Source organism: Saccostrea echinata, unplaced genomic scaffold, assembly GCF_033153115.1.
Source record: "Saccostrea echinata isolate AGI-Se365-2 ecotype Australia unplaced genomic scaffold, CSIRO_AGI_Sech_v1 ptg000050l, whole genome shotgun sequence".
Lineage (NCBI taxonomy): Eukaryota > Metazoa > Mollusca > Bivalvia > Ostreida > Ostreidae > Saccostrea > Saccostrea echinata.
Genome location: NW_026889799.1, coordinates 876,326 through 904,175, shown reverse-complemented (window position 1 = coordinate 904,175; position 27,850 = coordinate 876,326). Strand labels below are relative to the sequence as shown.

General features: G+C 32.2%; 1 pseudogene; it reads left to right on the top strand.

Annotated features, from left to right (window-relative positions):
* The first annotated feature begins 494 nt into the window (after positions 1–494).
* Positions 495–7,379, top strand: LOC133203366 (uncharacterized; annotated as a pseudogene).
* The last annotated feature ends 20,471 nt before the right edge of the window (positions 7,380–27,850 follow it).

The following is a 27,850-nucleotide window of genomic DNA, read 5'->3' as shown; positions in this document are numbered from 1 at the left end:
GGGTCTCCATATGATTGAAAAATTCTCGAGAGGGACGTTAAACAACATACAAACAAACAAACAAACTTGATCTCATATAAATGTGCAGTACACCCACAAGTGTAGATCACTAACACATAAAATTCACGTGTACTTGACTATCTGAGGCCATGTGTAAGGTTTAATATTATACAGATAAGACTCACTTGTACTTGACTATCTGAGGCCATGTGTAAGGTTTAATATTATACAGATAAGACTCACTTGTACTTGACTATCTGAGGTCATGTTTAGGGTTTGATGTTATACAGATAAGACTCACTTGTACTTGACTATCTGAGGCCATGTGTAAAGTTCAATATTATACAGGTAGACTCACTTGTATTTGACTATCTGAGGCTATGTGTAAGGATTGATGTTATACAGATAAGACAATGGGTCTACACTGTATCTCACTACACATTGTTACCTGATTAAGGGATAAAGAAATCTGGACACCTGGGTATGACAAAATCATGAAATTGTACAACCTACAAGGTAAACTACTGAGGTCAATCCAAACCAGGTCAAGACACATACCATACGATATAGCAGTACTTAGGAGTGGAGATATAGTTGATACTGACCCTGATACAAGAACAGTAAACATAGTGAAGAATAATCAGATACGGAAAGTGATAAGACTACAGGGGTGGAAACCTTACTATGTCTGTAGTACCCTGTCTCACTAAGGCGACCATCTGGTTACCATGTACAGCGATGATGAACGATCAAATGTTGTCCGTTACTCTGGCTCCACAGAGAAACAAACCATTTAGCTTGATAATGAAGGGAAACCTCTGTATTCATCTGGCTACCTTAATCACATCAGTGAGAACAGAAACCTGGATATCTGTGTGGCTGACCAGGAAGCCAAGGCAGTAGTGGTGGTTAATCAGGCAGGAAAACTCCGATTTAGATACACTGGTCATCTCTCTACCAAGGAACCATTTAATCAACTTGGCATCACAATAGACAGCCAGAGTCAGATCCTGACAGCAGACTGTCACAACCACTGTATCCACATCCTAGATCAGGACGGACATTTCCTCCGTTACATTGATACCTGTTATCTTAAGTACCCATGGGGTTTATGTGCAGACACATCAAAAATTAATGAGAAACTAAAATCAAAGGAAGCTTCCAAAATACTTACCTATGAAATCAATTCAGATATATTTGATAAACTTAAATTGAAGGTTGAGTTTCCAGAGTATACTACAAAAATGTCAACAATAGTGTTTACAGTTATTTGGTTCTATATCAATATAATCCATTACAACAGAAGAACATGGGTACTCAATAAAAACACCAGAAGCTGTATCCTGTCCTCCTGTCAAACCACTGCTTGATGAACCAGAACTCATCACCACCATAGGCACTGGGCATGACCAACTATACAGTGTTACCTGTCTCAGTGATCAAGAAATCTAGACATGTGGGGAGGACAAAATCATGAAACTTTACAATCTCGAATGCAGACTACTGCAGTCAATCCAAATCAAGTCTGGCAAAAGACCATTTGATATAGCGGTGACAAGGAGGGGAGAACTAGTTTATACTGACCCTCGAACAAGAACTGTAAACATAGCGAAGAATAAACATATACAGGAAGTGATCAAACTACAGGGATGGATACATATCAATGTGTGCTGTACCTCTTCTGGTAATCTCTTGGTTACCATGCTCAGTGATGATAAACATACAAAAGTTGTCCGTTACTCTGGTTCCACAGAAAAACAAACCATACAGTTTGATAGTACAGGTAAACCTCTGTATTCGTCTGGTTACTCTTACAGTGATAAATACATCAGTCAGAACAGGAACCTGGATATCTGTGTGGCTGACTGGGATGCCAGAGCAGTGGTGGTTATTAATAAGGCAGGAAAACTCCGATTTAGATACACGGGTCAGCCTTCTACTACACAGAAACCATTCTCTCCTCACGGTATCGCAACAAACAGCCTAAGTCAGATCCTGACAACAGATGGTCACAATGACTGTATCCACATCCTAGATCGGGATGGACAGTTCCTCCGTTACATTGATAACTGTGGTCTATTCCGTCCATGCAGTTTAAGCGTAGACACCAGTGACAACATCTTCGTAGCTGAGGGTCATGGTGGTAAAGTTAAGATAATTAAATATATGTAAACAATGTCTGCTGAAATATTTTCATTGAGACAGGAGTGCTAAAAAAATAAGGGCATGATTAAAATTATTCTTTTAATTAGTATTTGCAAACTTACTCCAAGTGTGACATATATGATTTTTTTTTTATAATTAACAAGAGATATTATTATAAACACCAATTAAATAAATTAAATATGAATTTTTGTATGTCATTATAAGCATCTTTTTATGATGTTTAGAGCATAATACATTTTGTTTGTCATCAAAATTGATATATACAAAGTTCCTGGAGTATTTCCTTTAAGAATTTAATCGTTATGACAGAACAATATCTGTTCCAAATGTCTAAGGTGTTAGTATAACTGTAACAGTTGCAATATTACATTTTCTACCGAAATATAAACTCTAGCCAAGATTGTTATATATAGTTTAGTGCAGGATTTATTCAATATGGGTACAAGTATATGAAGAAGTGAAATATTTTTCCCATATTTCTAGATCAAATATTTTATTCCTATTTGGTGTTTTTATTCCTAACTGGTGTTTTCATCGAAGTTTATAAATAATAACATAGTTTATTTGATGTTATGAATCTAAAATTAACATAGTAAATGTTTGCTTGACATTTGATAACTTCAAGATTTAAATTTTCTACCCGATGTGTAGTTAAAATTTATATATGACCTTGATCCAGATTTCAATGATAAAATTGTACCTATAGTTTAAATAAAATGTAGAGCCAACCTGTTGTAAGTGATCTCTGCCACGTAGGATATATAATATGATATTATAATAAGACATATTCTTATGCTTCCTGTAAGTTTGTCTCTATGCAATTAATATCCGACTATTTCCACCTACATGTTGTAAAAAAAATTATAAAGGGTAAGCGTACTATGCTGAAATAGTGTATAGCTTCCTTTTTTACAGCAAATATGATAGCACCTGAAAATATCAGTTCAAAGTTCTATAGAGGGTGCAAAACATTATCCTTGGCGAGTATCAACATGGGAACCAGGATATACTTACAGAAAGATCATACGCTGTGGTTTCGCAGGGAGTATTATATCGTAAAAACAGTTCATAATCAGCGCATAGTGGGGTGTTTTGTGAAACAGGGAACACAAAAATTATTTTTGTGTAGTTGATAGCCAAACTTTTTTGTATAAAGTTATACACTGTAAGGAACAGTATTTGTCAATCAAAGAAAACTGACGAAAGAAATTCTGTAATATGGGTGGAAAATAAGTTAGCGATATATGAATATGAAATTGAAGGACATTTTTTCAGCTCAAAATTCCTCTTCTTGAAAGATACCAGGTACATTGTACAATAGGATCTCTATTTTATGTCTACACAGTGAAATTCATATTTTACTCTCTTTTGAGAATGATTGTATTGTTTGCTGAGATTGATTGATTGTATGTTGTTTAACGTCACCATATACCGGTGAAGAGCTTCAAATTTAGACCTTTACTCGGCATTCAGGGCCATTGAGCAATGAGGGATCTTTATCGTGCCAACGCCTGCCGTGACACGGGGCCTCGGCTTTTAAGGTCGCAATTTTCACTTCAAAGTGCCAAGCGCTCGGCGAAGGAACAGTTGCTACCTATTTTTTATCGACTTAGGTCAGTCGCGGCCGAGATGCGAACTCACACCTTCCGATCACGGAGCGTTTTGAGAATGAAACCATATTGTTAATGTTTTAAGGTAACACAAATTCACACAAAAATAGAATAAAAGTATAGTAGAATACCTAAAAATTGTTTGGGTAACTTTTCAATGATTTTACCACATATAGATCTTTTTAATATGCCATTAGTACAAGACACATCAAACAAAGGCTGCTTATTTCTCATAATGTCATCAGGATTCCCTTGTTGTCACATTGTATGAGGCCATTGTGACACAGCACTCACCTGAAATAACTAGCTCTGGCTGAGAATTTCCTCTACCTTGTAGTAATGAAACTGGATGAGAACAGTACTTAAATTACCCAACCCTACTCTCCTATTCTTTTCTTTTTCTTGAAAGAATGATGCCATATACTTTTTTTAATTTTATCTCCACTGCTAGATTTTCACATTACCCAACGTATCTCTCTAGCAAGGGATACCTATATCTAAATTATATTATTTTCATGTAGTAAAGGTATTCATTTTGCATTATAAGATATCATAAACACAACTAAATTAAATATGAAAACTGCTGAGGTGCAATAATATCTACCAGTCACAAATTCAACATATAGGAATATTCTATGAAATGTTTGTTTGTTTTTACAGAGTTATTAATTTGTTTATTGAGAAATACTAAATCATGAGGATGGGCACTGCATTTGCATCTTTTTTTTTGTTATTGTTATTGTTTAATATCAGAAAAGTTAAATCTGATATATATGTTACATACCACTTCAAATTCAACCTTTAAATTCATGTCAAACCCAAGTCTAGTAAATAGATAAGAGTTCTAAACATTTCTACAGAGGTCAAAGTTTGAAAAATAAAACTTGACCTCTATTTTTTAAAATCTTTTTTCAAGAATAAACCCTTGAAATATGTTTTAAGTCTTGACTCTTTGAAATTAAAATAAAAGAGGATAAAAAAGATTTGGACTATCTTATCAACATGTTGCTAACCCAGCAAAAAAGTACATTTCAGGTCAACAGCTGAACAAGTGAGCTAATATGAATTACCTTTATATCTGCAAATTTAGATTTAAAAAAAACACAACAACATAAACATGATAAAAACAGATAAAATTTTGAAGTGTGTCAGTTCAGTATCAAAGTTTATGTAAAAAGATACAAGATATTTAAACAATAATACAAAACGTCATATGATTTGTTTTATCTCCACTGTTAAACCATTGTTACAGTTTAATGCTCAGTTACAGATGCCAGAGATTTAGCAGGTAAAAATCTAATTTTATTTTCTCTTTTTACATACTTATTTCAAGTGTATTTAAAAAAAAAAAAATTTTAATCAGAGTTTTCGAAAACCAAACATTTCCATCAGTCATTCAGACTGATGACTTAATGTGTTCTACCGGTCCGAGGCAAATTCTATCAATCCGAATAAATTCTAGTAATATTCATCATGTAATTCAAAAGAATATGAAATATGTTATTTCATCTGAAAGTATACATCAAATTGCTGCAGAACATCAATGCCGTCGTATCTGGACCTTGAAAGTTCTCAGATTGAGTGTGTAAATGTACAATGCCAAATGTGAGATAATGCAATAGATAAGAGTGCAATTAGATATAACAATCTAGCTCTGTCGTGGGACAAGCCCTCACCATAGTTGGAATACGTCCCATACATCGATAGTTGCAATGTAGAAAAAAAAGGAAAAGAAAAGAAAACAAAAAGATTTTAAAGAATATAAAAGTACTTGCACTGGAAATAGCTACTACAGTAATCATAGCAAACTTTTTTGAGCTTGTATAATGTCTTTTATCCTAAAAGGTAACTCAGGAAACTCTGCTTTTAATTAGATTCATTTATTCATTACAGCATATTAAAGACTCTGAAAAAATGGACCCCCGACTTTGTGCCCAGGACATCCTTAATTGTGACCTCTGTGAAGACACAGTTGTACAAATGTACTGTAACTTATGTCCAATGAATCTCTGTAAGAGTTGTGTTGTGGAACACATCTCTGATGTTTCTAGGAAGCATGATGTGGTGCCTTTTGCTTTGAGAAGGTCTATGCTTGTGTACCTTCAATGTTCAACTCATTCTGAAGAGCACTGTGAAATGCATTGTGAAGATTGCAACATTCAAGTGTGTCCAAAATGTGTTATTTCTGAGACACATAAGAGACATCATTTCAAAAGTCTACAAGACTTAGTAAACTCAAAGAAAGAATGCATTGAACAGGAAAGAAAAAGACTGAAAGAAACAGTTTATTTTAAACTTCAAGATATTGTTACTGACATAGAAACCCAGCTAGCTGAAATAGATGGAGAATACGAGAAACTTATATCAGAGGTCACAAAACATGGAGAAGAATTGCACAGCGAAATTGACAAAGTTATACATAAAAACAAGGATGAAATCAACGGGATGAGAAACCAACACAGAGATGCCCTAAATAAACATCTAAATGACATTAAGAAACTTGTTGCTGATGTTGAACAATCTATATCTGAAACTGAAGACATTTTACAATCCAAAGAAGTAAACAGATCACTTTCCTACAAGATCAAATCAGAAAAATTCACCAAACTTCCATCAAAACTGATATTTAAGTTTCCTGTGTTTACTGGAAATAATGATAGAGATCAATGTTCTCAATTATTTGGTTCTATATCACCATTATCCATTACAACAGAAAAACATGGCTATACAATGGAGACACCAGAAACTGTATCCTGTCCTCCAGTCAAACCTCTGCTTGATGAACCAAAGCTGATCACCAATATAGACACTGAATATAACAAACTATACAGTGTTACTTGTCTCAGTGATGAAGAAATCTGGACATGTGGAAATTCCAAAATCATGAAACTCTATAACCTCCAAGGCAAACTACTAAAGTCAATCCAAACCAAGTCGGGAATTAAACCATGTGACATAGCAGTGACAAGTAGTGGAGATCTAGTTTATGTTGATCCTGATGCAAGAACAGTAAACATGGTAAGAAATAAACAGAAACAGGAAGTGATCAGACTACAGGGGTGGAGACCTTACAATGTCTGTAGTACCTCCTCTGGTGACCTCCTGGTTACCATGCACAGTGATGATAAACAGTCAAAAATTGTTCGTTACTCTATCTCCAAAGAGACACAAACCATTCAGTTTGATAGCGAAGGTAAACCTCTGTATTCATCTGGTTACATTACATACATCAGTGAGAACAGGAACCTGAATATCTGTGTGGCTGACGATGGAGCCAGTGCAGTAGTTGTGGTTAATCAGGCAGGAGAACTCCGATTTAGATACAATGGTCATTCCTCTACTACCAAGAAATTATTTTACCATTTCTTTTATAACCAGGGATCATTTAAACCAGGGGGCATCACAACAGACAGCCAGAGTCAGATCCTGACATCAGACACTAATAACAACTTTATCCACATCCTAGATCAGGACGGACAGTTCCTCCGTTACATTGATAACAGTGATCTACGGCGTCCATGGGGTTTATGTATAGACAATAGAGACAACCTCTTTGTGGCTGAGTTATACAGTGGTAAAGTGAAGAAAATCAAATACATGTAAGAGTGATAAATAATTGAGGACATGACTAATTTTTTTTATTACTATATGCAACTTTACAACAAATGTGACAAATTTGTATTTCTATTATAATTAAAATAATAAAGACATACATGTATGATGTTAAGGATATATGATCCTCAGCCAGGAAGGATAACTCTTTAATTTATTATTTTATTGAAAAAGTCTTCAAATGAAGCTTGAAATTGAGATCTATTTGTGCAACAATTTTCATTTTATGCATCTCAATATGATTCAAGGTTCTTTGAAGTCTTAGATATAGTCTTGTAAATAGTTGACATTTGTACCCCATAAAATAAAAAAAAAATCACTTTTAGGGAAATGGAATTTCTTTTAGTCTAGCATTAGATACCAATTCTTATTAGCATGACATGAAATTAGATGTAATATGTGATGTCTAGCAATGAAAGCACAAGCTTCTTACATTATGTATTATGCAATAATTGAAGTAAAGAGAAGAACTAAAATACTGTTTAAGCATAAAAAAGATGCATTTTTCGCCAAATGCCTATATATTTTTCTATCCTAAATTGTATTTGTTGATCAATTTTTAATTAGAAAATGCATAGCTGGTGTTATTATTCACATTTCCTGAAAATAAAAAATTAAATTGTTATGATAGAACAGTATCTGTTCAAAATGTCTAAGATATTAACTGTAACAGTTGCAATGTTACAATTTCTACTGAAATTTACAGTCAACTTTAGATCGTAATATATGTATAGTGCAGATTTTATTCAAGATATGGCCAGTAATATGTAACAAGAAGCCTATGAGCCACAACGCTCACCTGAGTAACTTTGGCCCTGCTGTTCTTCACAAGATTTCCACACTTTTAATACCTGCTGTGGCCCCACTCTATCCCCGGAAGTCATGATTTGAACAATTTAGAATCTACACTATCCAAGGATGCTTCTACATAAATTTCAGCTTTTCTGGTCCTGTGGTTCTTGAGAAGGTTTTAAAAGTTTTTCCTATGTATTTCAATGTAAAACTTGGATTCCAAATTGTTGCCCCGCCCTACCGCGCGGGTCATGAGTTGAACAATTTAATATATTGAGAGAAAATGAATACAATTTTAATATTTTTAACAGTATTAGTTTTGATGAATGTGAAATGGGGTTTTTGCACTTGTGTATATCGGGTCTCTGATGAGTTCGGCCAAAGCGACATCGCTTACATCAGCTGTTTGTCACGTGTCAGGTTGAAAATTAGAACATATATGCACTACTACAAAGATTGTAAAAGTTCAACGATATACGGGTATCTTTTCGCTATAAAATTCATTCTGTTTTGCTCGAGACAAATTTCTTAATATGAAAAGTGCTGGGAGCAACTCCCTCTTGCTCGGGAATTGTGTAAAATTTAGCCGTCTTTCTATAAACTCCAGACATAGATGTAACACGCACTGGAATAATGTTACATTACGGAATAAATAAACAATGCACAATCAGCTCCCAGCACTTTTCAGAATATTAGGACTAATAGCTACACGTGTTTAAAAATTCAGAATTTATTGTGAAGCGGATATTGTTGAACTTTTGATATTTTCGAGGGACTGGACCTGTCATTCTAGCACGTTACCGTACAAATGTGCTCCCTACGGCTATATATAAAGTTTTCACATTATCAATTTAGTTTGACAATAAAATGTTTTTTAACATATTTCAGAATATGTCTCTATTTTGGTCCAATTATGCTTGTTCTTATTTATTTTTATTTTTACACACTACTATAATAACTTGATCCACGCCTCAAGTACAGAGAAACAGTGTGTCAAACTAAGAAATGACGTCATCTCAGTAAGTACAGGGAGATCAGGTTTTCATTCTACATTCGCTTTATGATATTATGGCAAGATAAGTTGCACATTCATTTATTTTTATAATATTTATGAGAAACGAAAGTATTTGATTGTGTTTTAAAATGAACAAATAGTATTTATTTATCGAGATTTATTTGTATTGTTTTAACGTGATGTCATAATAGCTTTCCCGAACCTCTGCATATGCTGGTGTACAGTCCCTGAAACGTTCTACTTTCCCACTTGAACGGTGAGCGAACGCTGAACGAACGGTGAACGAACGCTGAACGAACGCAGAGCGAACGGTGAGTGAACGATGTGTGAACGCTGAACGCAACTTGGTGAACGATGTGTGAACGGTGAACGGTGAGCGAACGCAGAACGCGAACGGAGCGCAAACGCGAACGCAAAGTGAACGGTGAACGAACGGTGAACGCAAGATGAACGATATATTCGGAATGCCTCTGATCTTTTCCTTGCATTGAAACTATTTTATTGTATTATAATGTCAGGTGCCAAAAAAAAAAAAAAAAAAAAATAAAATAAGTAAACCAATAAATGAATGAATAAATAAGTAAATAAAATAAATTCTCCAAAATTGTCCTAAGAAAGACGATTCATGCACATAAGTTTTTAATCACACGATTTTTAACGCATTAAAACATTGCAATTGTTGCCGAACGCTAAAGTATAAAAGATATTTTTTTAGTTGGAAAATAAAAATGTTTATTCTTATTTGATAACAAATCAGAGAAAACTTCTGACTTATAGAATGAATTAAAGCGATTGTAACATCCATTCATATATGTATCTCCGTGTCAAGGCGATTTCATGTAAAGTAATAAAAAAATTAATTACAAAGGTCAGTGGACGTTTTGCATTTATACGCTCGTATTTTAAATTTTTAATACAAAAATATATTATGTGTCATTTCTATTTTTTATGATGATTTATTGAGCAGACTTCTACATGTATCTGTAGATGGCCGTGATTATACTCAGACAAGATAATACAAAGATACATATTCATATTATTTGTTATAAATTCTATTTTCCGAACTTGATATTTAAGTAATATGCTGTTATAATTTTTATCAAACAGACAAATGAGAGAGAGAGAGAGAGAGAGAAGAGAGAGAGAGATTCCGTTTTAGCCCCCCCCCTTCCTTTCAGGCTTCACTAAATGTTTGCACCTATATCAAACAATAACTCTGATATTTTTTTCTAAATATATTAGACAGTGAAAGTAACTTTTTTTTTTATTATCAACAAATCATATCCATCTGTTTGACAGTATTACTCGTTTTTATTTTCCTGCTTCAAGTTCACACGAAGTCCACGTGCTTGTCCTGTCAATCAAAATCATTGGACACTGTGCAGGTGTGAAAGTTTCGTCACATCGAAGACGAAGTGCGAGTATTTCCAACAAGTTATAACATTTATTTTTATAATTTCTAGATTTGATACCAACATTTGAATAATTAGTGAATAAAAATATATTGGGCATTAACACTTGAATTTGAAACATACTCTCTGCCAATTTCAAATACCACCGCCAACACGTGTACATTTTGAACTACTATTGTTTTGTTACTTTTTTTAGATGCATGTTTGTTTTGAGACTGAAATTTTTGTTCTAAAAAAGACCTTAACTTTTTTTTACAGGTTAATTAAAATTTTCTGGAAATACAGTACTGACTAAGTAACCGATTTAGGGGAAAAGGGGGGGGGGGTATTAATCATATCGAATAGCAAACATATAAAGTTACGGTGAAGAAAGATTTTTTTCTCTATAACTATAGACTTTACATACATGTATTATAGTAGCGAATATTCTGTAGTGCATTACATTTTAAATAAATATTTCCTTTAAACACACTATCAATTTAATTCGCTCCAAAGATAATAAATTAACAGGATATCCGCAGTACTATGTATAACTCTCAGAACTAGTTCTATCATATTTTCTGTAGTAATTGAATAAAAAAACACGTTAGAAATAAATATTTTCGTAATTTTGCTGCGTAATTATTTGACTTGGATAATTATATTTCCATTAACGATTTGTCGTCTTTAACAAAACATCAAAATGTTGCAGTGCTTGAAGTATTTGCACATTGGCCTTAGTTAAATTTAATATTTCAGCATCGTTCTACATAGGTACAGGATGTGCTTATAACAACATTTTTTTTCCAGAGTAATTTAATAAATAACCTAATAGCTAAGTTAGAATAATAAAAATATATATCTTAGATATTTTCCCCCATGAAATAATGATTCTTCAAACACGATATGTTAGTATTAAATTAAACAATCTGTAACTCCTTACCTACAAAAAGATAAGTCCTTTCACTTGGGAGTTCCGAATGGCAATGACAACTGAACGATAGGTGAACGCTGAACGCAAGGTGAACGCAAAGTGAACGGAACGAAGAGCGAACGCTGAACGCTTTGTGAACGGTGAACGCGAGCGCACGGTGAACGGTGAACGCAAAACTGTGAACGGAGAGCGAACGGTGAACGCACGGTGAACGAACGGTGAACGCACGCTGAACGAACGGTGAACGAACGGTGAGCGAACGGGAAAATGGGAAAGTAGAACGTTTCAGGGACTGTAAGTATGAGAGTCTTTAATCTAGCTGCGTTTTACATAAGAATATCTAGCACTAAGAATATGTTGGTGAAGAACAGAATAATCATAGTGACTCAAGTGGGTCTTGTGATCCATGGGCCTCTTGGGTTTCTTTTTCTTTTTTTTTTAATTTTAAATACCAATAAGTTATATGTACTGTTTCATCATAAACCTCTGGTTAATAATCTATTTTTATGGAATTTAAAGCTATAATACGGAAAATACCACTAATTGTAGTATGAGACGAGAAGTTTTAAAGCCAGTCTGTTGAGAATATGTTAGGACAGCACGTACATATGGAGAAATGGTGTTCATTCTGCTGATTTGCATATCGGCCATTTTAGAACTATAATGGCGGCCGAATTTTTAAAGGTTTATATAGAGAAAAATCGCGAATTTTTATATCCTAACTATTTCGGATAAAGTTCTTCCACCGATGGTTTGATTCTTCTTAATATCTTCTACCGGAAATGACAAGATTGTTGATACCAAAGTGAAAGTTGCGACCGCCTTTTTGATTTGAAAATTCGAAGCGAGAGTATATTATTTTAATGAAGGAAAGAGCACAGAATTGGTGTTTTTATTATTTTTTATGAGGAAATGTAAGCGTTTATTACAAGTTGACAAGAGTTCTTCCGCTGATTAAGAGGTGCAGAGGAGAGCCTATTTTTATAAAATAGATATTTTTTACCATTCCATGAGAAAACGACCGAATTTTTTTATTTGAAAACGGCAGTTATTTGCATCAGTGTGACCTACTTTATATCGGGAGAACGGTATCCTGAGTCGTCATCTGTTATTCACACAAATTACTACCCATATAACTATGACGGAGCCTTGAAGAAAAGCAAAATGAAACGGGCTTGCAGGTTTTAGCATAAAAATTGAAAGAAATGGAATTTCGAGTTTATTCAGTATCTTATGAGTGGAAATTATCCATATGAGTGGAAATTATGAATTCTGCAATACCTAATACATCGTTTGGAATAATTTGTGTTCAAACCAGGGTTAATACTTTCAATGAATTTTATCACAAACCGTAATGAACATTTCTTAGAGAACATTTCTGATAGGTTTGTCAATTGTACAACTGTCTGTCCTTTACTTTCCATATTTTTGACTTCTTCTCCAGACCATCTGAGCAAATACAATTTTAATTTTTAGATCAAAGAGCAAAGTTAATTTTGCAGGTTGCCAGCTCTTATTGAAAACACTGTCTACAAGTAGTAATCTGTATTCAAACAATTTCAAAAATAAGGCAGACTATTGATTAATAAGTTGATGATACAAGGATATTACCAATCTAGTATAAAGGCAACATTTTGCAAAATCAATTGCCTATTCGATGACCTTCTTTGCAAAAAATCTGTCATTGAACTCTCCGATATCTTCTGAATCATCTCATTTTTCTCAGGTCAAGTGCTCAGGTAAGTGATGTGTCACATGGACCTCTTGTTTTAATTTCAGTCCTGGTAATGTAAATTTTGAGTAATAAATGTGAAATGTACCAAATAGCACAGTAAGAGTTATTATATCCTCTGCTCTATGTTTGCTTTACTCACCATTCTCTGCACATGCTGTTGGGGTAATAATGGAACACGTCAGAAACTAGCCGATAGACATAGAAGATATTCAGTGTTTACAGCAGTTGGAAGTGGAATTAATTTCACAACAAAACATTTTTTGGTTTATATTTCCATTAGTTAAAACAGTTGAATTTTTTGTTTGTTACTTGAGACATTGTAGATAAGTAATTGTTGTACTGAAAATAGTAAACATGGATTTTAACAGCAATTTCAATCAAAATAAGCATTTTTTAGTCCATATCAACATTGGTTATTTTCTTTTTAACACTCGTGTCAAAGGAAGGAAAATGGAACGTTTAATTGCAATGTTTACATGTTCACTGTAAAAATGCCACTTGCAAATTTTTACTTTCAACAGATAAATCACAGTATTTCACTATTGTAATAAATTATACTTAAAAGGTAATTATTAACAAGCACATAAACAAGAACTTTTGATGCAAATGTATGAAATATACTGAAATAAGTCCTCGTAAAATATATTTTGTTTTTACATAACTGGTATTAAAAAATTTTTATATGGATATTTCAATATTGCAGATCATTTTCACACTTTTGGAATTGAGCACTGCACATTTAGGAAACACTGAAAAACTGGAAGGTGACGAAGTAGAATTCTTTACTCAAGGCCTTTCAACTTTTTAGTAAGAAAAGATCGTGAAGAAATTTTAGATACAATGTTCAACTTCGTTTGCTCTGCAGAGTAAGAAGTTTATATTACCAGGATTAGCAACATATTGATTTGTTCTTTAACACAGCTCAAAAAATTGTAAATGAATGCACTACCATGTTAAGTAATACAAGCTCTTTAGCTCACCTGAGCTCATCTGAGCTTCAGCAAACTTCCTTATGAAATCAGAACTGACATTTACTTACTACGCTATAATTGTTAATACATACGTAAGCTTTCATAAAATCAGCAAGTACTTTGTAATTTATTGTTACAATTGTTTATTGTTAAGATTTTTTTTAAATTCTTCGCAAGATATGCGAGATATGATTTATTTATTTTAAAAAAATCTTTTGTAACTATGTATGTAAAGGTAAATGTGCATTTTGTGAATGTATTTAATATATATACACTTTTAATTTATATAACTTATTTTATCATATGTAATATAAATGAACATGATGAAATATTAAATGTTTGGTTGATGTTATATTTACTCTTTAATCTAATTATACCCACTAATTACCCCCCCCCCCCCCCCCCCGGTTTCATATGATTGTTCTGATATGAATTGCTCTCTAAGTTCATAATTAAATTTATGTATTTTATCATCATAATATCCCATTGTGTCAAAAGGTCATGTATCAAAGATGATAAACATAATGAAAAAGGGTTTTTGGTGGTATGATTTGTAGCTCACTTTGGCCAAAAATATACAAATTTTGTTATGACTAATTTAAAATATTGTTTTCATATTCTTTTCAAGAACCACAGATCCATTTTCAACAAAACTTTCCACAAAAAAAAATCTTTTCAACCAAAGTTGTCACAAATAATTCTTCGGTGAAGAAGATTCAAATGGAGGGTCATGCCCTCTTCCAAGGGGAGAAAATAAAGTCTAAGTGAAAGTTTAATGTCTTCTCTTAAAAATCTTCAAGTAAGGGTGAAATGTGTCAAAGCTTGATATGAAAGCATCTTTAGATAGGCTAGTGTAATTTGAATTTGTTCAAGTCATGACTCCTACATGTAGGTGCAGGGTAGGGCCACAAAAGGCAATCAAAGTTTTGCCTAAAATTATGTAGAAAAAACTGTTTAAAATTTAAATCTTAAGAACGATTTGGCAAGAAGAGATGAAAGTTATTATAAGAGATCCATGGGCCACATTGCTTACCTGAGCACATTGGCTATAGGAAGATGCAGAATTAAAAGTTTAGGGAGGGGGAACAAACTTGAATTTACACTCCTCAGGATGCTTCCATATCAATATTACTAATCATGGCTTTGCTGCTCTTGAGCAGAAGATTTTTAAAAGATTTTTTTCTATGTATTCCTCTGTAAAACTCTGATCGCTCATTGTGGCCCCACCCTACCCATCCTAAATTTGAAAAAATTTGAATCTTCTCTACCTGAGGATGCTTCTTTAATAATTTGCTTAATCATGGTTTTGCTGTTCTTGAGCAGAAGATTTTTTCAAGATGATTCCTCTATATTCTTATGTAAAACTTTGACCCCCTGTTGTGTCCCCTACCACTGGGGTCATAATTTGAACATACTTGATTCTACAATACCTAAGGTTGCTTCTGTATAAATATATCTATGACTAACACTGTCTTACATATGTAGTTGTTCTAGAGAAGAAGATTTTTAAAGATATTTGCTACATGTGCGTAACGTGTATGATCAGGTTCTTACAAGGGATATATGGGATTCCCTTTTTCTCTGTCTGAGTTAATGATTGGAATGATTACTAAGACCTCTCTGTATGAGGGTAAATCCCTGAGTACTATAATTTTTCCATTATCTAGAGACAGGGACTTGGTAAGGTACTACTTGCACCGTGTTTCTCCCCTAGGTTTCTATTGATAGATAAGAACCGGGTGTCTAAATCTTTTTCAGATTTACTACACCCAGAACTTAACAAAAATTCCCTAGGATACTTGCCACTTGTGCTTAAAATTTTTATACTTTTATTTTACTCTTACCTTTAACTTCCTTATTGCTAATTCACCTTCTTCAGCTAGCTTCAAAATACATGACTTTCTCAAAGCGTTGTCTTATATACCCTTTGGTTAGTCCATTCCATTTAAGGGTTGTCAGTTCATTCCACTATTTGAAGTCTTCAATGCGTTTTACGCAAATACCCCTTAACCATTACGCCTATATATTCCTATGTAAAAGTTTGACCCACTGTTGTGGTCCCGCCCTACCCCCGGGGATCGTGATTTGAAAAACTTGAATTTACACTACCTGAGGATACTTCTATATTAATATGTCTAACAATGGCTTAACTGTTCTTGTGAAGAAAATTTTTATTTCCTCGCAACGGAGCTGTAAAGGATATAGTAACGAATCGTGTGTATTTGTGTGTTGGTTATATGCTCTTTGCGAGGGGATGCTCCGTCTTGCGGTGCCCTTGTTATACATATTTCCTATATATTCCTATGGTAAACTTTGAACCCCTGTTGTGGCCCTGCCTACCCCAGGGGAGAAACTGAGACGAAAATTTGGTACTGACAGACCCATGGATAAAAAAGAAGCTGACATCGGATTTGTACAAAAATGAATCCCGCCATAAGGCATGCATAGACAAAGAGTTTTCTAAAACGTCAGACATCTGCAATAAGTATTTGCTGAGAAAACTGCGACATAAATTTGGTACCGACAGACGCACGGATAAACAGGAAGTTGATTTGTACAAAAGTTAATCCCACCATATGGCATGCTCAGACAAAGAGATTGCTAAAATTCCAAGCATCTACGATGAGTATTTGCTGAGAAAACTGCGACCAAAATTTGGTACGTACAAACACACAGACGCACATACAGACACACAAGGGTAAAACAATATACCCCTTCTCCGTCGGAGCGGGTGTATAAATGCAGATGACTCAAGACGACCAGAATCTTGCATTAAATACTAACTGTACTATGGAAGTCATTTTACCAAATTCAGCATTGACCATGGGGATTACTGAAATTCTAAAAGCTGCAAAAGTTTCTTGAAATGAGTTATTACATATAACACTGCATGCAGTGGAACACCTGTTCGTTGATTTGAAATTTAGTAATATTTAGTAATATTTACTTATATCGATTTTTGGTCAATATTTTGAACCGTTTATTGTACAGTTTTTTTGATGATCAATGTGCAGTATTTTAACTTAAATTCCAGTATTTTGAAGACTCCTGTACAGTATTTGGGTCTAAAAATTATCACATGTACGTAGTATGTTAATATCTCTGAATAATAGAGACTTTGGTTTTAAGTACAAGATAAATCAATCAATCAACGATGATCATTTGTTTTTTTATCCGTTACAAATGCATAATTATCTCAAGGATTTCCATGATATACCAGGTATTTTTCCATTTCCTTCAATGTATTATGCAAATTAAAGTAAGTTCGTTGATTTCTCTCCAAGTTTAAATGACTTTTTAAATGACTTGGCCTATGCGCAATTTTGATACAGGCAGAATTTTAAAATAACCAGGAGTAATTATATTTAGAATAAGAGTTGTTGCGAAGGCTACGAGGGCCGTTCAAAAATTACGCGGACTCTGCTATTATTTATTTTTACTGACGTCAAATAATTATGAAATTTTACAGAAACATATTTCTTAATGATTTAAGTAAAATTTTGGAACAATTTTTTGATAATAATTAATTTTTCATAAAATTATTGCTGTTTTCATATTGCTGATGGTGATGTACGGAGCACGGCAAAATATTTGAAAAACGAACTCACAGAACCCATAATATTTCTCATTGATTTTCTATAATTCGCGAGATTATTGGACAATTCTCTCTAAAGATTCTTTATATTGTTACATTATTATGAATTAAAATTATTGACGTAATATTTGAAGTATTTACAGAAATATTGTTATTTTTCTACGATGTGTTCCCTATGAAAACAACTGCAAAAATGACGTCGAGTGATTCGACGGAGCAGCGCACACTTGTCCAATTATGTGTAGAATATGGAAAACGTCAACAGAGACCCAAAATATACTTAATGAAAAATGTAGTAAACCAGCAATAAGCCAGACATCTGTCTACAAATAGCACAAAACAAATTCAGACGGTATGACCTTAATAAAAAAAAAATCAGGGGGAGGGGGGGGGGGGTTGGAAGAAGATCACAGAAGTAGATGCAGTTTTGGGGTTTAAAGACAAACTAGATTTAAAGTAATTCACTAGTTTTATAGATTCAAAGCTGGTTAAGAAATAATATATAGATGTTTATGATGAGTTGATAAAGTGACCCAAACTGTGTATCAAACACCAAGGAGAAGACTATTTGAGAAAATGAGATGGCATATTTTATATGATGTCGCGACGTCGCAGATTTCACTTTAACTGCGCCGTTATTCCATGATAGGTCTGAAGTAATCACTCAAAATTAATATTTATTTCCAATATATTGAAATGAAATTTTGTTGACCACTAAAGTAAAGATTCTGTTATAATACGTGTGACTTTTTGTGTGTTTTTGTCGTCAAATAATTTTTTTCTGCAACAAGTCCGCGTAATTTTTGAACAGCCCGCGTAAAACGATCAACTATACAAATCGGGGAAAACATTGTAAGAAATCAATTGATTTTTATCGTCAGTACAAGATACTGCATCTTTGACTAGTTAATGGATTGATATCTTTTAATTAAATACAAGGAAAAATACATAATTATTGATCTGTTTATGATCAATCAGATATGCTGAAAACATCTAAAATTAGTCCAAACATATCACTCAAGCCTGTACTTCTTTAAGTTATCTGAGAATTAATTGTAATTCAAACATATGTTAGATAGTATTTAATAAAAATTAGAGGCCTGAAAAACAGATAAAGTGATAATTATGTCTCTTGTAAAATTGGATTGATTTATCAGTCAATATGATAAAATGTCATAGGAAATCATAAAAGGTGCAACCGGGAAGCAAACGATCACGAGGATTAATAGGACTTTTTTGTTCGTTTATACTATCTTTGAATTAGCTATATAATTTTAAATTGAAGGAAATTTATGTCTTTCATATTTACAACGTTAGAAGCTTTCCAATGGTTATATATTTTGTAAAAAATATGCAAAACTACGAATTTTTTCTTTAAAATTGTTCATTGTGAAATAGAATGACCGCCTATTCTTAATTTTCTGAACTTCTAATTTCCTTTTTCAGATATTCAAATATTAATAGTGAATTTCAGTGCATTTTAGTCTATTTCCATCTATTAATATTTGGTCAATCCATAAGCATTCTATTATCAAATATATATGAAAGATAATACTTGAAATGTTGATGTTATATCAAAAACACTGAAATTGAGATCATATATATTTTTAATAGGAAAGCAGCACTACCATACAATGTCAAAAGCTTAGTGAGACTATGTCGAATAAAAATTTGAATAAATATAAATTTTGTTGATTGATAAAATGTCCAGTATACGTATATCTGTCGATTTGAAGGTCATAGCAATAATTTAATTTCCCTTATGTATTTTGAATACAAAAGCAATTTGTTCTCATCGGGATCCCAAAATATATTTGAAAGACCTGTCTACATTGATCTTGACATTGCAAACTCAAACATCTTTTGAAATCAACTTCAGAGTATTTACCTATATGTAAAATCAAGATTTAATTTTTAAACATGTAGAGGATAATTACAAATAGGAACTTTTCCGATTCCCTTGTGGAATTCTGGCACGTAAAGAACGCATGAGAGCTAATTTAAACTTATCAAAATTCTGAATTATCAACTCCGCCAACCCCATCTATCCCTCTTGCCACGAAATAGAATTTTGGAATTTTGATATTATTTCCTTATTTAAAATTTTACATTTTCTTTAAAAAATTTTGATTGTAGGAAAAACCATCTTTAAACGGCATTCCCCGTATTGAAACGTTTGGATCACCTACTTGTCTGTACAGAAGTAGTTAAGACGACAATCAGAGGGACACTAAGTCATCAGATCGACTATACTGCATGTGAAAGAAATGTTACCTTCAGTGTATGGTGACTTTTATTTTTTTTTTGACAATTACTGATAACCTAACATCTGTCTTAAAATACACAAGAAAATATATTAAGTTTTTACTATTGGCCTAATCATACATCTTGTTAAACAGTGATCGAAGCTAAAATTTGTAAATGTAGATTTATTTATCAGGTCTTAAATCAATACTTAAGTGCATCCGGGGACATAATGAGAAGGTTTGACAGGGATTTTGAAGATTAATTATATCGAATGCACTGTGAGGATATTTTTGCCTGTACGCAGATTTCATGTTAAACATTGCCGAGATGAAGAAACGGTGCTGAAAAAAGTTATTTTTCCCTCCATACCTTTGTTAAATTCGAGATTTTTTCCCCTGAATATCAGCATAACTTTTTTAAAAATTTAAATCAATATTAATTACAAACATTTGGAATAACATTTACACCAAAGAAGTCTATTTTTTTAAAATAAATTGCATTTTCTTTCATATTATAGAAATTTTGGCATTTCTGTAGATACGCCCAAAATCATCTCTGATGTACAGAAGATATAAAAAAGATATTTTTTGTCATTTTATCAGGAAAACTAAACAATTTTTGTCTCTCCACAATTTTAAGCAATTGTCAGTTTTCGTTTAAAACCAACGCGATAGAAATGTGTTTAAGTTGATCGGGCAATCAAAATGATATCATTAGAAACATTTTACAAGACCAACATGCCCAATCAGCATTATAAATATAATACTTTTATAATATTCGTCAACAAGTGAAGAAGAATATGCATTTTGTTTGGAAGACAAGCTAATTCAGAAATCAGAAATAATAATGCGTGTGATAATATAATGAAATATCACGAAAACGAGCGGTTACCAAGCTAAAAAAATACATTGAAAAATTACAAACTGGAAACAGAGCAAACACGGGCCTCTAAAAAATCAGAGGTGGGTCCAGGTGCGATGGAGGAATAAGCATCCCCCTGTCGACCAGTCACATCAGCGGTGTGCTCTTTGCCATGATCGGTAAAACGGAATAATCTGTTGACAATTCAGTGAGAAAATAATGGTCTAACAATTAGAGTGAAAAACGTCAGTCACCATTCGACTTAATTATAGATTTATTTGCTGACAAGGTTATTTTATCAACCGTAGAATTTGTGAAAAAAGGGTCCATAAACCAAAGTGTTCAATAATTGAAAAAAAAAAGAACAAAAGAAAAAAAAAGACCACAAATGACTAAAAACAGACAAAGAAAAAACAGCATCCAAATATTTCCATTTTAATAGTTACTCCTTACAACACATTTGCAATACCTCAGTATAACGGTAATGATGAACATCCATTCTTTTATAATTTTGATAAATTTCTTCCATTCTCGTCGATGCTTTACTTATAAGGCATATAATTTTCTTCTTTATCTAAAATTTCTGCTTAGTTTACATATTTTACTTTAAGTTTAGTTTACGAACAAGAAAGTATAAGAAAATAAATACAACAAAGAGTGGCAGTCATGTGACAATCGAAGGAAAGTCACGTGGACATTTGATTTCGTATAAAGTTAAGAATAATTATTGTCATTAAATTTTGAGTCGGACGTGTGCAATAACAAAATCAAAATGATTCCTGGAATTCTTCCTTTGGTGGCGATGGGTGTTTCCCACATGTACACAAATAATATTTCCTTAAAGGTAATTTCACAGCTTTCTGTGCTATACATATAAAATTTTAATTCAGGTATTCCTTGCTTTTTTTAACTTTAGGTGTTTAAAATTTGTAATCTTTTTATCGCATTTATCACAGTTTACTTTAAATTCGTACTATCTTAAGTCTTACATGTCACTATGAGGTCAGCACTCTACTCATCATTGAATTTCGTTGGTTTTAAATGTTTTTAAATGATATGATTTGCTTTACCGGTATGTAATTAAACATTTATTATTTATGTATGTTATAATGATGGAATGTTCTATTTGAGATGAACACATCAATGGAAGTAAATGTAATAATTTACATAGTATGTTCTCTAGAAAATTAGATTGCCAATAATAAATTTTGAAAAGCATTAAACTGATCATTTTTTTTTTACACATTAACCAAGGAGAGATAACTCAAATACTAATTCAAAAACTGACTATTAATTAAAGGATTCTGTCCATAATTTTCATTAATTCATGTTGTTTGTTTTTATTATATTTTAAACTGATTTTAAAACCATTTTTGAAGTTGAATAAATATACTGAAAATTCCAAATATCCCTCTATTACAGTGCTGCTATCCTATAAGTTGACAATCCTATCCTATCCTATCGTGAATCCTGCATCCACAATCCTATCCTGTGATTTCAGTCTAAGCCTATCCTATCCTATCCTGCTACTTTCAGTTTTTTAATATTTAGGAGTTAATTTGACAAAACGAAAAAAAAATAATAAAATGATCATCATATAAAAATCAGTTATAATTATGGATTAATTTAATATGTTTTAATGATAAAAAATAATCGAGATCGACATCCATTAATTCCCGACACCCCGCACGAATTAATTTTCGAGTACCCAGTTAAAATGTAAACAAAGGGACTACATAATAAAACATAGGCAAGTACTGATCTAGCGAACATGTAAAGAAAGTAAGTTTTCAAAATGTTTATAGAAAAAAATTATAATCCGACTTCATTGATTTAATTTCACATACTAACGATGATCGAGAGACGTCACGGTATTTGCGATTGCTTTTCGAATTTGTACACTTTGAAAAATAAATGGGGTTGAAGTTAGAGAGGGGAAATCGTGGAAAATGGGGAAAAACAACAACTAAGACTTCAGATACTTTTCTAATGTTATGATTATTAATAAGTAGACTAAACGAACAAAATTTAAGCTCTTTAATAATGAGAATCAGACTATTAATGTCTATACCTTCATGCGGGGTAGGTACAACACTGTATAACAACCGTACCCGTTGAAAATACAATTTCTCTACACATACTAAATAATGAAAAAAGAAGGATATGTTGGATGTTTTAACAGTTATATGTTTCATGTAAAATTTATGCAAAACTCTATTTTTCCCTAAACTGTAAACTGAGCACCATGAAAAATAATACATGTATTTATACTTTAGATTTTATTCATACTCATGTAAATCCAGAAAGAAGATACATGTATGACAAGACCATAAACCGAGAACAGACATTTAGAATATCTTGTATTTTATTTATTAAACGTGTAAAAAATTATTTAAATGTATGATTAAAATTTGTTTTATATTCATTGTTTAAAGTTATTCTTGTTTGAGATGTTCAGTTCATCATTGTTTGAATTTGAATATTTTACAAACATGCAAAAACTTTATCATGTTTGCTAAATAAAAATCAAGATATTCAAAATGTTAAATTTTCTTATTTCACTTCAATTTGTTTTTAGTTTATGGTCAGTTCAGTGTCATATAAATGTATTTCAATAACCATATTTTTATGAGTGAGAATTTAATTTATGTTTAACAGAAAACATTTTCAGAAATCTTCATAGTCAGATAGATTGACAGCAATAATTACAGCAGTGAACACACACATATTCCTTCGAATTCTTTCTTATAAGACATGTATATGAATTCACAGTAGTTTCAGTATTTATAAGCCATATTTAAGTAAATTTTGTTTTTGACCTTGACATTTGATCTTGAATGTTATTCAGGGTCTAAATGAGGAACAAAAATGCTTGACCAAGTTGACAATATTTATTCAGGGTAATTACCTCTTCAGTGTTAAATGTATATATATTGGGCCAAATAAATCTCATCTACAATTTTATTTTTTTTTAACTACAATGTATAACAACTGAATGTTCCATTATGAGACAAATTCATCAGAAGTATACATGTATTTCAATGCCAAGCTAACAGATACATGTACATGAAATCTGTTTAAATTTAAGTTTATCAATGTCTTTTTCCAATTGTATGATGTTTTAAATGCACATGATTTCGACTGCTTGTTCGTCGCTCAAATTGAATTTCAAATGTCAAAGTTTGTGTCAAAGAGCTAGTCATAAGTAACCGAACAGTTTCAAAATTGACAACAACGCACAGAAAACAAATACTTCACACACCGATCTCCTTAATAAAAACATCATAATTTCAGACTCTAGGGGGCTCTTGTACAGTGGTTTGAACATCTTTCATCATGTTCATATTTATTCCAGCAGCAGATGAGATGAACTGCAATATGTACAGCAGCAAATATGCAGGGTCGTCCTAAAAATACAATTATTTTCATTATTATAACAATATATGCAATTTTGTCATATACATTATACATTAAAACTGTATTTTATTGTGATTATCTTTCTCATTTCATGTACGACTGGCTGAATTTTACCTTTTTCTCTCCCAGAATTATGCAATTAAAGAAATCAAGCAAACTCAAATCTTATACTGCAACTTCATAGTCATATCTTAATTAAACAATCATAATTTACTTGTAAATTGTAATTCATTTCATGTCGTCAACTTGTTAACTTGCAAACATTTGTTTGGTTTTTTTTCTCTATTTTGAATTTTTCTGCTTGTATTAATCTATTGATGTTTTTTTTGTTTGTTTTCTTCTTTACTTAAAATTTGAATAAGAAAAAATTATGAAAATACATATAACATGATAATGACCATGATGACCAGAACAATAACACACTGTTTCCAATTTTACTCTTTCTTGAAAAGAAGAAAAATCACTTATTCAGAGAATCTACAGAAACTTCATCTCAACTCAGATAATGATATGTATGTATTATACTGATACCCATGCATAAACACATGTTAATAATCATACCTACTTTTTAAATGTAAAATCCTTTTTTCCTCACAAAATATTTTGATGAGGACAGGCAAAACCAAGTATCATTCTCTGCAATGAAGAATGATTAATTTATAATTCATAACCCAGAATAGGTATATACAATGTACATGTAAGTGCTGAGTTGGCTTATAATACAATTTAAACAGTAGCATAAGAAATGATTCTGTCTTTATTTTATTATAATTGCACTAAAAAAAACAACAGCATTTTTTTAAACCACAGTAGGGAAATACTATAGTAATAACAAACTGAAAAAGGCATAATACATCTTATTATTTTAAAACACATCATGACAGAGTATTTGTAAATTTTTAACCCCCTCCCCTTCCTACACTACCTATTTATCCACACCCGATTTTTGTCTATATCATAATAGAATAAAATTTTGATAGTTCAAGTCATTATAACATTGTTTACAGGGTGGAAATGTATAAACATGCACACATGTGCAGTGTGTAGTATACTTACATGTTGAAGTTCTTGCACCAAACAACTGCGATATCGATCTGTTCAAGTCCGCCGTTTGCGGTTTGTGTAGAATTATCCAGACAAACAGAGCACATTTAACACAGTTACATGTTATTGAACTTTAAAACAAGTAGGAATTGGCTTAATCATCCAAACATGCTGAAGAAAATAAGATCTCTTGATGTCCGAACTCTTCGTTGTTTACATGCGAAGATTCTTCCGGTGATCGTTCACGGTTAAATCGTACGCAATGTCACTCGAAGTTAATTATTAATTTGTGTTAAAATAAACAAAATATGTTTATTTTCTATCGTAATTTTATAAATATTTCTTTTGTAAACGTTTTAAAACATATTCCTTTTTTGTAATTAATTCTGAAATATGAATCAACCTTTACTCGAATCTGATTGGCTATAGGATACAGGATAGGATAGGATAGGATTGGATTAACTACTATATGTTTCTATCGTGAATCCTCAATCCTGAATCCTATCCAAACCCATCCCATGTCAACTTGTGGGATAGCAGCACTGTATACAATGTTTAATATTATTAGTATCATATCATTTATATTTTAACTGGAAATGTCATTTTTTTGATAGATTAAGTTCTTATAACAATAATGAATTAATACAACTTCTTTATTTCTGTTTTTTATTAGAATATAAACATGATGAGTTTGAAAATTCAGAAGGAATGTACAATCAAAAAAGAAACTAGAAATGTTTGTATCATAGAAAATGAATGACCCAGAGTTATGGTACGCATTTTTATTGGCAGAATGGTTCTTCGAGTTGATCCAAAAAATAAATTCAATATACATTTTCAAATTCTTTCAATAGTAACACAAGTCAAAAAGATTGTATGACAAACATTAAATACAGCAGACTGATTTATATCCAAAGAGAGGCATAATAAATTACTCAAGTGAGCACAAAAGTGTAAAATGCAAACGACATTAACTCATTTACATGTAATTCTAGAAAAAAAAGTTATATAGGAAGGACAAAATTATACGACACTAGACAAATTTTTACCTTTTTGACTTTTGCTTCTGCAGATGCTCTAACCATGAAACATCTCTCTATCTATAAGAGGCATCCTGCTCTATCGAACTACGTATTCGGCTATTTTTTAGAATCAGAATATAATTCCTAAATGCACTTTAATTATTTATCTCTATCGCAAGTCAAAATCTTAATAATTTTATGATAGTTTTTCTCGCAAAGTACATCGCACAAAATGACTTTTATTTTGCTAAATTTGACTACGGAATGCTCCGTCTACCTGATCAATAAATAGGGTTCACGACAGAGGATGTCCACAACAGGGGATGCTTACTCCTACTAGGCACGTGATCCCTCCTCTAGAATTTCTAGGTGTCCGTGTGTTGTGCCCTTTTCACAGATTTGTATCAGTTGTAGAGTTTTTGAGATTAATCCCTGTTTGTTATCTTCTGCTTTTTCATATAAGGCGCTAATGCTTTTGCATCCACATACCCAGTTGGTCTCATATGCTACAAATCCTGGGTTGAAATGGTTCACCAGAAAGGGAAGTGACATTCCCAAGTTTACAATGATAACGCACGCTTTTAAATAATCTACCCGACTCGAACCCTCATCCAAAGCCATCCACGCCTACGAATGCGATATTACCTCGATAGTAGTATAACGGATCATTTCAAAAATAGAATATCGAGTTAAATGTTTAATTTTATATATAAGAATTATGAGAATAAATTTACCCTTGCAAATAAGTAGTAATTTTTAGCATAACATAAGATGCGCCAGACAACATACAGCTCATAAAAATTGCTATTTTCAAACTTTCCACGACTCACTTAACCTCAGATTTACCCAAAGCATTTTATATTAATTTGTGTATTTTTCTCATAATTTTCCCTTCTTTCAGAAAATTATAAAAAAAAAAAAAAAATCAATTTAAAAAAAAAACTTCTACCAAATATTACCAAGTTGTGATTGGAAAAAAATTCTTCACACATTCAGAATTTTAATAGAATACCATTATAGTACATGTAACTAAAATCTCTTAACGGTTTGCTATAAAGAAATAAAAACAAACAAAATCATCAAAAAATATAAATGAATAAATTAAAAAAAAAAAAAACAAACAAATAAACAAACACCATTACTTCCTCTTACATCCCATGTGGTCCCTCCTTCTAAATAACGACTTTTGATATATGGTCATAAAAAGTTCGGATTTATAAATGTACATGTGAATGTACAGGTACTGCTTTATACATGTATTTCATTTCAGGATTTTGTTTTTACTTTTGCTGAAGTTCACATATTAGGTTGAATTTTTCAAAGCATTCAGCATTTCTTGTCTCAGCACTCCTTTGCTCAACCTTGCTATTGCCTACAAATAACGATGAATATGAAGTACATGCATATTTATGACACCAATTTTTTTAACATCATACTG